A 12,410-nucleotide genomic window follows, 5' to 3' on the forward strand; every position below is an offset into this window, starting at 1 on the left:
GGGTTGAATGAGCCAGGCCCTATACATTCATTTGATGTTGTTTAATTAGAAAGCCTCCTTATGTCACTCCTTTATCTCCACAGAAGTTTGTACCACTTGAAAGCAAAGAAGAAATTGCTTGTTGGACTAGTGAGGCATAAGAAGCGCTTGCGATCCGACCTGAAACAAAGAAGAAATTACTTGGATTAGTGAGGCGCAAGAAGCACCTACAATCTCATTAGAGCTCCTATCAACATCCAATTATGAAGAGATGCATCCAACATATGTGATAGATGGGTTTTCATGTTAAAAAAATCCTTTTCACAACAATCAAAGTCATCAATGCATCTCAAAAACTAAAATCTACCTCAAAAGCATCATATTGGGTTGCTGGTTCAATTTTTTTTTGAAGAGTATAAAGATCAATTTTCTTTTAAAAACATAAACATGACAAAGGGAGAACTCAAATGTATGACTTCTCTCAAATAAGTGGAATCTTCCATTTAATCGAATGTCATTTACAATTTTAAATACAGTAAATTCTTCCATATGAAAAGATTAAAGTGATTGGATTAATCGTTCCTTAACCAACAATTAATACCTAATACCTAATGTATTTTATAATACTTAATTTGTATAAACCATCCAAAAAAGCCACACGTATATAAATTCCTTGGTCACATTTTATTTCACAACTTTACAAAATTAAGATTATATTATTATAAATTAAAAATCGGTTTACTTATGATTTAATATAAGTTATCTATTTAAAAATATATATAATTTGATTTGATTTTTTCTTATAATTGATATTGTTATCACGTAACTTAATCATCTTTCTTTCAGAATTCATTAAGGAAATCATGTATAAACTTAAGATAATATTAAATTAAAAAAAGTAGTTTTCTATTATTTAAGCTAAGATTTTCCACAAATCACTTGAAGTTATCATTTTCTAAATAATATAATATATCCTTTTATCATTTAGCTTCAAACTTTCCACGAACCACTTAATAAAAAAAATACCAACGCATAAAAGATTCCATTTTTACCTATTCAAAATTTGAATAAAAAGTACATCCGGATAATGTATCTATCATATCTATATGAAACTAAAAATCGTTTATTCTCGCCTAACTTTTTTATTATTATAACAAATATATAAATAAAATAAAATAATATTAACACATATATTAAATTAGAAGTAAAATTCAACTTTGCATTTAAAAAAAGCTAAATACATTCACAAGTCATAGCTAAGAAAATTATTTTAAAACTCAATGGAAAATGCAGGTCAAACAAAACATTGGATAAAGATACTAAGAAAAATTTATATGATTTTCAAAGAGGGGGTCTGAACGAAATGAGGTAAAGGCAAAGGATATAACGCAGTAAATATTAAAAATACAGAGTTACAAAAACAAGCATTGCTCACAATAAATAAAAGTTAAATTCCAAAATGAAGTGTTCCAAGAAATATATTTGGATTATATAGAGTTAGGCGAGAATAAACAGATTTTAGCTCCAAACACAAGTTAAAAACATAGCTTCATACCATATATTTAAGCATACAGTGACCTTTTATTTATATCTACAAGATACCACAACAAACCTATTTTTTAATAATGTATGATTTCTTGGACAATCTGCCTATTATTTGTGAGCATATATAAATTGATTTCCTAGTATGTTAATTCAACAATCAGGTATTTAAGACTATACTAATTGCGTATTTTTTAATAATGTATGATTTATTGGACAATATACATATTATTTGTGAGCATATATATACTAATTTCCTAGTATGTTAATTCAACACTCAGGTATTTAAGACTGTACCAATTGCGTGCAGATATTTAGAGTGATTTCGATTGAAAGATGTTTTGTAGAGATGAGAAACTTGTACGTGGGTTAGAAAATCATTTACACTCACATTCTTTCATACTATAAGAAAAAAAATATACAGTTTTGATTTTTTCCTACTTTCTATGTATGGTGCGATAAATTTTTTTAATTTTGTAGTTGGGATTATTTCCAACACTCCTCTTTAATCACAATTGCTGATATTCACAATATCCAAACAATTTTAGATGAACAAAAATTTCCTTCGTCAATGGTTTAGTGAAAATGTTTGCAAACTACTCTTGCGACCTGCAATGCTCCAACAATGTATCCACTGTTGATCTAAACTTGGATGAAATGATACCTTGTGTTAATATGTTTGCTTCTTTTGTGAAAAAATGAATTTTTGGATAGTGCAATTGCATAATTAAATTTTTGTTGTTTCTTCTTGTTCATGCCATAAATATTTCAATATTCTTCTCATCCAAATTGCTTGACAGGTTGTCCATATTCTGTGATATATCCAACTTCAATTGTGGAAACAGAAACTATCGGTTGTTCCTTGGAAGCCCATGAAATAATTCTTAAACTTAAATGAAAAACATAACCTAATGTGTTATTTCTATCATCTACACGTCCTTCCCAATCATTGTCAATATATCCAACTAGCCTAAAATCATTTGTTGAATCTCATATTTCTTGGTTCTACTAATATACCTTAAAGTTATTTTAGCTGCTAACCAATGTGTCTCATTTGGTGTCCCCATGAATCTTGAGACCAAACTCAATACACACATTATATTAGGCCTAGTTTCAGTAAAATATTTCAAACTACCAACCCTACCTTTACATAATGTTGGATTTATATTGTTGCTATAATCTTCTTTGCTCAATTTCAAACCCATGGTTGTTGGAGTTAGTGCAGACCCGTTGTTTTACATTTTGAACCTCTTCAATATGTTTATTGCATACTTTGTTTGAGAAATAAAAATGACATTTTCCATTTGCTTCAGTTCTATGCCTAGAAAATACCTTAACAATCCCAAATATGTCATTTCAAGCTCATTTTTCAGACTTCTTTAAAATTAACAATAAGAAGATCATCACTCCTTGCGGAGATTAGATCATCTACATATAGAACCACAATTAGAATCTTACCATCACTTTCTTTGATGTATATTGTAGACTCACCATCACTTTTGCTAAAGCCATTGTTCAACAAATATGAGTCTATTTTTCCATAACATATGTGTGGTGCTTGCTTCCATCCAAACAAAGCTTTATTTAGTCTATACGCTTTGCCTTCTTGCCCTTGAACCTCATAACCAAGTGGTTGCTCCACACACAATTCCTCTTTCAATACTCCAATCAAAAAATTTGGTTTTGTGTCTACTTGATATACCTTCCACCTGTGTTGTTATTGTTAAAATTTTTCTCACTATTTCCATTCTTGCCACTGGTGCAAATGTTTCAATATAATCTCTTCCAAGTTGTTGTTTGTACCCCCTAACAACCAGTCGCGCTTTTTGTCTTTATATCCTTCCTTCTACATTGATTTTGGTCTTAAACACCCCTTTACACCTATAACTTATTTTCCTTGTGTAAGACTCACTAACTCCATGTATCATTCTTTTCTATTGTCTTTATTTCTTCATCCATTGTTGCTACCCATTTTACCCCATTAATTACATATTCAAAATTAATTGGATCATTTACATGAGAAAATAAAGCAAAAAGGGAATTTAGACATGCACAACTTTCACCTTCATTTTTCTCATAAATATCTCTCAAATTTCTAAATTTATGTCTCTTCAAGCTCACCAAAGTTGGATTTGATGTGTCACTTGAAGTTGAAATTGGAGAATGTGGTGTTGTTGATCTTTGTTGTGCATTTGGAGGAGTATTTTCTTGAATGTGTGAGATTGTTATTTTTCTTGTTGAAGGTGTCACTTGAGGGATACTGTGTTGAGCTTGAATTAGGCGTAGGAGCAGTCACCATTGTAGAACTACCTATTGTTGCCAATTCCTATTTATCTTCTTGTGGTAGACTTGCTGCTACATTAAATTTTTTTCTCAAAACTTCCATCTTATGGTTCCTCTTCTATGAATTTTACATCTCTACTAATTATGACATTTTTTGTTATTGGATTGTAGGGTTTATATTCCTTGGATTCATCATTGTAACCAACAAATATGCATTTCGCCTCTTTGTTTTCCAACTTATTTGCTAATTCATATAGGACATGTGCAGAAGGCACACATCCCAACACTCTCATATGAATATAACACTACGTTTTCTTCCACTCCATGATTCTTCAGGAATCATGTTCCTTACACTTTTGGCTGGAAATATATTTCTATAGCTTCAACCCAATATTCATTTGGAAAAATGCTTTGCCTTTAACATACTCCTTACCATTTTCATAATTTTTTTATTTTTCCTTTCAACAACAGATTTTTGTTGAGGTGTGTAGCTTATTGTAAATTGTTTGTGAATTCCATGCTCCCTGCAAAAACATAGGAATTCATTTGAGATTTATTCACCACCTCTATCAGTCTTAAAAGCTTTGATGTGGTATTCACATTGATTTTCAACAAGAGCCTTGAATTGATGAAAGTGCTCAAACACTTCATCTTTATGTCTTAAAAAATAGACCCATGTCTTTCTTGTATAGTCATTTATGAATGTTAAGATATAATTAATTACTCGAATTGATGATGTATGCGTTGGTCCTTAAAAATTTGAATGGACAATGTCCAAAGGTGCTTGTTCCCTTATTGACTTTCATGCTAGAAATGATTCTCTAGGTTGTTTTCCCAAAATGAATCCTTCACATAAGATGTATGTTTTTTATATAAGTAACAAAACATTTACCATGCATTTCCTTTGTAGTAAGTTTATACCTCCAAAGTTGAGATGCCTAATTCTTAGATGCTATTTCCAACTTTAATCTTTGATCTATGCATGAAACGTTATTTGTGTGATTGCTGCAATTTTTCCTCCATGTTCTTGTGGGTTCATTGAGAGTTGTGCTTCAACACCCTCTACCTTTAAATTTGGTTTTATCCTTAGGGGGAAACATTTTATTACATGTCATTTGAACTTTTGTAATTAGTTGTTTACTTGGAAATTTATCCAAGATTGTGTATTCTCCATTTTTTAAAATGACCTTATACCCCTTTTGAATAAGTTGTCGAATACTTATCAAATTATGCTTTAAATCTAGAACAAAGTACACATTTGAAATATACTCTCTCCCCCTTCTTGGTTAGAATATTAACTTTTCCTTTACCCATGACTGACACATTATTATCACTCCCTAATGTGACTTCTGATTTTACACTTTCATCCAAACTAGAAAACATTTATATGTTCCCTGTCATGTGATTGCTACAACCTCAGTCTAAAATCCATATATTATTTTGCTTCCTTTGTGCTACATTGCAAGCTAAAAACATATGGTCTTGATTTTCATTTTCCTTTGTAAAACATTCATTAGGTTGACTAAGATTGTATTGTTTCTTTCTACATTCACTTGCATAATTCCCATACTTCTTGCAATAATGACATTGGATTTGAGACTTTTCATACCTTTTACATTGTGCTTGGTTTTGGCATGAATTTTGACTTGGATTTTGAGTGTTGCCTCTTCCACTTGAGGTTGAAGAGCTACTTATTCCACCTCTATGTGGACTTCTTCCTCTAGAATTTGATCTTCATCTACCTCTACCTTGGCCAACTCAGACTTGTGTCTTGAAATCATGTTCCAATGAAGAGTTTGTTGTTCTGCTCATCCACTGAAAATTTTGAGATGACATTTGTTTGATCTATGATCACAACAACAGAATCAAACCTTGCTAGTGAACTTAAAATATTTTCAACCACTCTCCTTTCTTCAAGTGACCCACCATGAGATCTAATTTTAGTTACCACTCCAATAACTTGTGGAAAAAATGAGTCTATTCTCTTAGACTCCTTCATACATATTGTTTCAAAATCTCTTCTCATCATTTGAAACTTTGTTGTCTTCACCTTATCCATGCATTGATATGTTGTCTACAGAATGTTTCATGTTTGCTTTGACTTTGTTGTTGCTGTAATCCAAGGAAAAATACTCTCGGACACTGCTTGGAATATGTAGAAGAGGACTTTGGAGTCCTTCTTCTTGTTGTCTCTTAGAAAATATATCTCTACTTGTGTCAATGCATTGTATGTTGTTGCATCAACTAGTTCTTGGAATCCATTCTCTACAAAATCCCATATATCTTGAGAACAAAACAATGTCTTCTTTGTGACTGCCCAATAAAAATAGTTCTCGCCATTAAATTGAAGAATTTGTGGACTTGGCATGTTTGTGCTTGAAGTTGCCATTAGGCACTAATAAAAACTTTATCTTTGTAATTCTAACAGACCTTTGGCTCTTTGTACAGTTGTAACAATTTTCTCTGATAATCTTTACAATGGTAAAAACACAGTTAACAACCAATCGAGAATTGTATCAAGTTCTCACTTTTTTAGAGTTAAAAAAAAATCATCCGATTTTGAAATATGTTGATTTCGAATATACCTTTTTTTTAGCATACTTTTGAAACTTTAAATTTTCTTATGTGTTAAATATGGACATTTTTTTTGAATATTAATGATTTTCATGTCAATTTTGAAAAGTGTTGATACAGCATCAACCCCTTTTTTGGGGGGGTTATTTTTTACACTTTAATTTTTTTGATATTAAGTATGGATAATGTTTTTAAATGTTCGTGATTTTCATGTGGATTTTGAAAGTACCATTAAATTTTTTTGGGGGCATATTTTTAACACTTTAAATTTTCTTATGTCCTAAGTATGTACAAATGTTGTTTAAGTGTTGGTTATTTAACCATTTTTCAAATTGTTTTATTCCTATTTGTGTTTTTCATCCTAAAATGTTTATTTTTAAAAGTTTTTCCAAACTTGTATTTTATGTTTTTCTTTACAATTTTTTTATTTTTTTCAAAGCTTATAAAAATAATAGAATTAATGTTTTGAAGTTAAGATATTTATATATCATTAATTATCACTTCAATACACATAAAATAATTGTCACTAAAAAATATTATTTGAAACTCTTGATAAAAAATACACATTTTGTATACAAATATAATTAAAAAAGAAACACGTATTTCAAGACATTTTCGCTAAAAAATATATGTTAACTAACAAATTTTATGAATTTTATATACAAAAAATAATGACATTGGAAATCGTTTTTTTTTTAAATTGATTCACAAAGTTAAAAAATTAAATCATACCATTTAAAAATGACATTAAAAAAATACATTACATATAAAAATAAAAAACATATAAAGTAAAATTCTAAAAATACAATAAAAATAAAAAAAACACATAAATTAAAAAGAATATGGACATTAAAAAAATTAAAAAGAAAAACATATTAAAAATTAAAATTAAAAAAAAAATGTTAAAATTTGGGTACCATAAGACAAGTGGCTCCCTAAGGCTTTGATCTTTGGCCTAGGGAAAAGTGTCCAAATTTATTTTTTACTTTTCTCCTAAAGTGACTTTATAAGTGATAAAGTAAATTTAATTTGAAAGTGACTTTATAAGTGGTAAAGTTGCATTCTAATTTAAAAGAGACTTTCTAATTTAAAAGTGATTTTACAAGTGGTAAAGTTACATTCTAATTTAAAGGTGACTTTATTAAAGTGAATGAAGAATTAGAAAGTGAAGAAGTGACTATCGAAATGAAAAGCTAAGTGGGTGAGTTAAAAAATAAAAAGTGAGAATTAAATGCACATTTATTCTCATCTCTAGATCTAAATGAATTTCAGCCATTAGATCTTAGGGCAACCCAAAGGGTCATTTAGAGAATAAAAGGAGAAGAGAAGAGGAAAAGATCAATTCATTCTTTCATGAGCATTTGAGAGAAAGAGAAGAGAGCAAGGAGAGAATTTCTGAGCAGTGAGGAATTGAAGGAGAGCAACAAGAAAACATTTCGGCAAATCTGGGCAGCAGCGTTTATTGGCATGCATCCCAAGGAAAAATCATACAGTAGGGAAAGGCACAAAAATCGAGGAAGAGGGACAGAAAAATTTGTGCACATTTTTCAAGGTTGGTTGCACAACATTAAATGTTGTTTATTTACTATAAAAATTTATGTTTTGGTTGTTTGCTGATTGGCACAATTTTCGAGGTGGAGTTCAAGCACAGAAATCGAGTTAAGTTGTAATTTGTGGTTGCTGGATTTTTACTGTGTATTTCAGTTTCTCTGTAGAATCATTTCAGAAATAAATAAGAGCTCTCAAATTGGTTTTCCCCAAGAGTTGTAGTGGGGTTTTCCAAGGTCACATTGACAAAAAATCACTATGTTATTTTCTGTGTGTGGTTGTCATAATTTTGCTGTGTTTTATTTCTACAATTTCAGCAGTTGTGAAATCTCTAAATTTGTGTTTACAGAAAAATATTATCATTTTCAGATTTTAGAATTTTTATCATGCTTGGATTTAAAACTAAATGCATGGAGTGATAAGGAAAACCGATAACCAGAGTGGGGGTTGATATTTCTTCATGGTATTGTAGCTTGGTTGGCTGAAAAGTGCAGTTTGGGACATCAAAGTGAAAATTACTTTTTTACACAGAAAACAGAAACCTTTACCACAAATTTGAAAATTTCAGTTTTGTAGGACAGTGAAACATGTCTTTGGGTTTGAGAGTTGAAGATGGGTTGGATAGGCAGAACAACTAGAGTGCATGGAAGGAGAGAATCCAGAGCATTTTTGAGGAAGCAGAAGTCTAGGGCATTATGGTAAATACCACACAGAACCCAGTAGTAGTATCTGCTAACCCTGTATAGTTAGCAAAGTTTAACAAAAAGAATGCTAAGGCAAAAGGATTGATTCTGGAAGGAATCAAAGACCATGTCATTCCTCATGTAAGAGGAATGACTTATGCATATGAGATGTGGACAGCCTTGACCAGTCTTTACCAAAGCTCAAATGACAATAGAAAAATGGTCCTAAAGGAGAAACTAAAGGCCATTAAAATGGCTAAGACTGACAGTGCTACAACATACCTCACAAAGATCACTTCAGTGAGAGATGAGTTGGCACTTGTAGGTGAGATCATTTCACCCACTGAGTTTATGAGAATTTCTTTGAATGGTCTTCCCAAGACTTGGGAGAATTTTATGGATGGCATTGTTGCATGGGAAAACCTTCCCGATTGGGAGAGGTTGTGGGATGATTGCATTCAGAATGAGATCAGAAAGAACCATCTTGGGGCAACCAAACAGGTGGTGGAGGATGACAATGTGGCATTGTTAGCAAGAGGTAAGAAGCGCGGAGCAAAGAAGCAAGCTTCCAACAATGGAGGCAAAAGCAGAGGTAAAGAAAAACATCAGAACAAGGAGAAGGACTATTCCAAAGTCAAATGTTGGAATTGTCAAAAGTTGGGACACTATTCTGTTGTGTGTCTGGAGAAGAAGAACAAAAAAGGGAAAGATGAACCATGGAAACTTCTGCAGAGATAGAGAGCTTCTCAGAGAGATTTGATTGGGAGTTTGGGTTCATACCTTGTGAGACCACTAGTATAGGATCACCTAACATACAGGTTCGGAGGGAGTGTGCATTCTCCGCTACTAGCAGAGAATCTTCTAGCATTTGGTATGTTGACAGCGGCGCTTCCTGCCACATGACAGGAGTGAGAGAGTACTTCTCAGAGCTTTCAGAGAGTGATACTGATATGGAGGTAGTACTTAGTGATGACAGCATTGTTAGAGCAGTCGGTGTGGGGGCATTGACATTTGATAGGGGACCCAAACCTCCCTTGAAAGTGTCAGATTTTCTATATGTGCCTGGAATGAAGAAGAACCTGATATTAGTCTCAACACTTGAGGATAGAGGGTATGATGTGTTGTTCAGGAGAGGGCAGGTGCTTATATATCCTAGGGGAACGTCGGATTCTTTAGCTATAGAAATTGGTGTGCGCCATGCGAAGGTGTACAAGTTCTCATTCCAGCCCCTGATGGCCTTGAGTAGTAGCACTCGAGACAGGACCGACAACAGATCTAGCAGTTCAAAGTTGTGTGAGATTTGGCACCGCAAGATGGGGCACATGTATCATGGGGCCTTAGGTACATTGCAGGAGATCACCATTGATGTACCAGATTTCAGTTCTAATCACCTTGATGTATGTAGAGGATGTGATATGGGGAAGTTTGCTAGATCCACTTTTCCCAGCAGTGATATTAGAGCGATCGGTATCCTTGACTTGATTCATACTGATGTGAGTGGTTGAACGTCTCATGTATCCTTGAGTGGCTATGAGTACTATGTTTTATTAATTGATGACCACTCCAGGAAGACCTTGATTTATTTCTTGAAAACCAAGAGTGAGGTCTTCAAGCGATTTCAAGAGTTCAAATCTCTTATGGAGACCCAGACAAGTAGGAAGATGAAGGTCCTCAGATCAGACAATGGAGGGCAGTATACCCTTGGTGAGTTTGTTGATTTTTGTGCCGAGGCAGGCATTAGGAGGGAGTTCACAGTTCCTTACTACCCCCAGCAGAATGGGGTTACAGAGAGGAAGAACAGATCCATTGCAGGGGTTTCCAAAGCAATGCTTCATGATCAGGGGTTACCTTTATTTTTGTGGGCAGAGGCTTGCAACAATGTTGTGTAATTGCAGAATAGGAGTCCACATCACCCCTTCGGGAATGTGACTCTAGAGGAGGCTTTTTCTAGGAAGAAGCCTGATGTTGGGCACTTTCGTATCTTTGGGTGCCTTACATATTCATATGTCCCCAAGGAGAACAGGACCAAGCTAGAGCCCACTACAGACAAGGGCATCTTTATGGGTTATAGCGAGACCTCAAAAGCTTATCGGATTTATATTCTTGCGCAGAGGAAAGTGGTTTTCAAGTGGGATGTGAAGCTCGAGGAGGAGAGAGATTTCAGGAGGTCATGGGAGTTCAAGCATCTAAAGTCACCAGACCCTGAGGAGCAACTGAGTCAGTCACAACAGGGAAAATTTTACGAACCCCCCCTAAATTTACATGTATAATAAATGGGTGAATCTCCATGGTATATAGGAAAAATGGAAGGCGATTTTATCAATAATATGATATGTATATATAATTTTTTGGCGAATCTCTGACCAGGCATGGCAAATATTTTACTCAATTATAAATTCTTGTGTTTATTGAATACACAAATGAAATCATTGCATTTCTTTAAAATATCTTTTGAAATCAAAATTACTAAAATTACATATCGATAACCTAGTGGGTGTAGGATAAAATTCACCCGTGCCATTCATAGAAAGCATGAGAAAAAACCTAATACTATATATAAAACCAAGAAAAATTAAAATTCATCACTTCTAGGGACCTCGTAACCACCCTGCCAATACACAAGTATGTTCCTGTTTTCAATTAGAAAAATTACCCAAATTACAATCTGTTTACTTCAGCATATGTTGGAAAGTTATAGAATGATGACTAGTGCAATCAATCCATTCCTTTTAGCCCTGGATTTGTTTCAGTTTAAAACAGAAGTATACAAATATACTTGTCTTATGTCTATGCTTTAACCATTCACCTTAAGATGTTTTTACAATATAATTTCCTAAGTCTATTTAATACCTTCATTATCATAAAAACCAACCTATATCCATCTTAGCTCCACATCTACCACTCTTGGGGCGATGAAATCTATTTATCCCTCTCAGCACTTGGTAGACCCAAAATTAAGATGGATCTAAGATGATAGAATTTTTCCCTTTAAATAGTCTATGCTCACATGAATACCATGGTATTACCATGGGTCAATACCATGGGTTATCATAAACCTGGAGCTTAAAAATTACTATTAGTAATTTATAAAAATTAATAAAATTAATAGTTGATTTTTATTTTATTTTTTATTTTAACCAAGCTAAAATGTTTAACATACATTAAATTACAACATCCATTTTTACTCTTGATCGGATCAAATATTTTTTCACTCTATGCTAGTTTGCATATCACGAGTAGATCCAGAGTAAAGATGGATCTATGCTGGTTTAATTCCCCCATTTAAATAGGCTACATTCCAGTTGAATACCATGGGTCAATACCATGTGCCATTTTGGTGAATACCATGGGTCAATACCATGTGCCATTTTTATTTTTATTAATACTAATATTAGGGTTAATAATGTTTTTTTGCATGGAATTAATAACAATCTAGTCCATGGTATTTGTCCCATAGTATTTTGCCCATAGGTTTCACCTAAATATAACGCATTTTTTGAGTGTTCGTAAATATAAGGTGACTTATGGAGTAAATATAAAAAAAAAAAAAGTTTTATTTGTTTACCATACCTCTCGTTTATTTATATCTTTATTAATTTACCATACCTCTTTTACAAATATGGTATTTGGCCCATAGGATTCACTTAAATAAAACCTCTTTCTTGAGCCTTCATAAATAGAACGAGGGTTATGGACTAAATATAAAAAGAGGTTTTATTTATTTACCATGCATCTAATTTATTTATATCTTTATTTATTTACCATACCTTTTGAGTAAGTATAAAAAAACGTTTTATTTAT

General features: G+C 32.6%; 1 pseudogene; it reads right to left on the reverse strand.

The window, feature by feature from the left end:
• Positions 1-12,410, reverse strand: part of LOC149223459 (putative galacturonosyltransferase-like 5 pseudogene) — a 70,997-nt pseudogene that overhangs the window by 6,481 nt on the left and 52,106 nt on the right.

The sequence above is a fragment of the Pinus tabuliformis genome, chromosome Q (genome assembly GCF_031772625.1).
Source record: "Pinus tabuliformis cultivar Carrire ecotype Pingquan chromosome Q, CPIR1, whole genome shotgun sequence".
In the NCBI taxonomy this organism is placed as follows: domain Eukaryota; kingdom Viridiplantae; phylum Streptophyta; class Pinopsida; order Pinales; family Pinaceae; genus Pinus; species Pinus tabuliformis.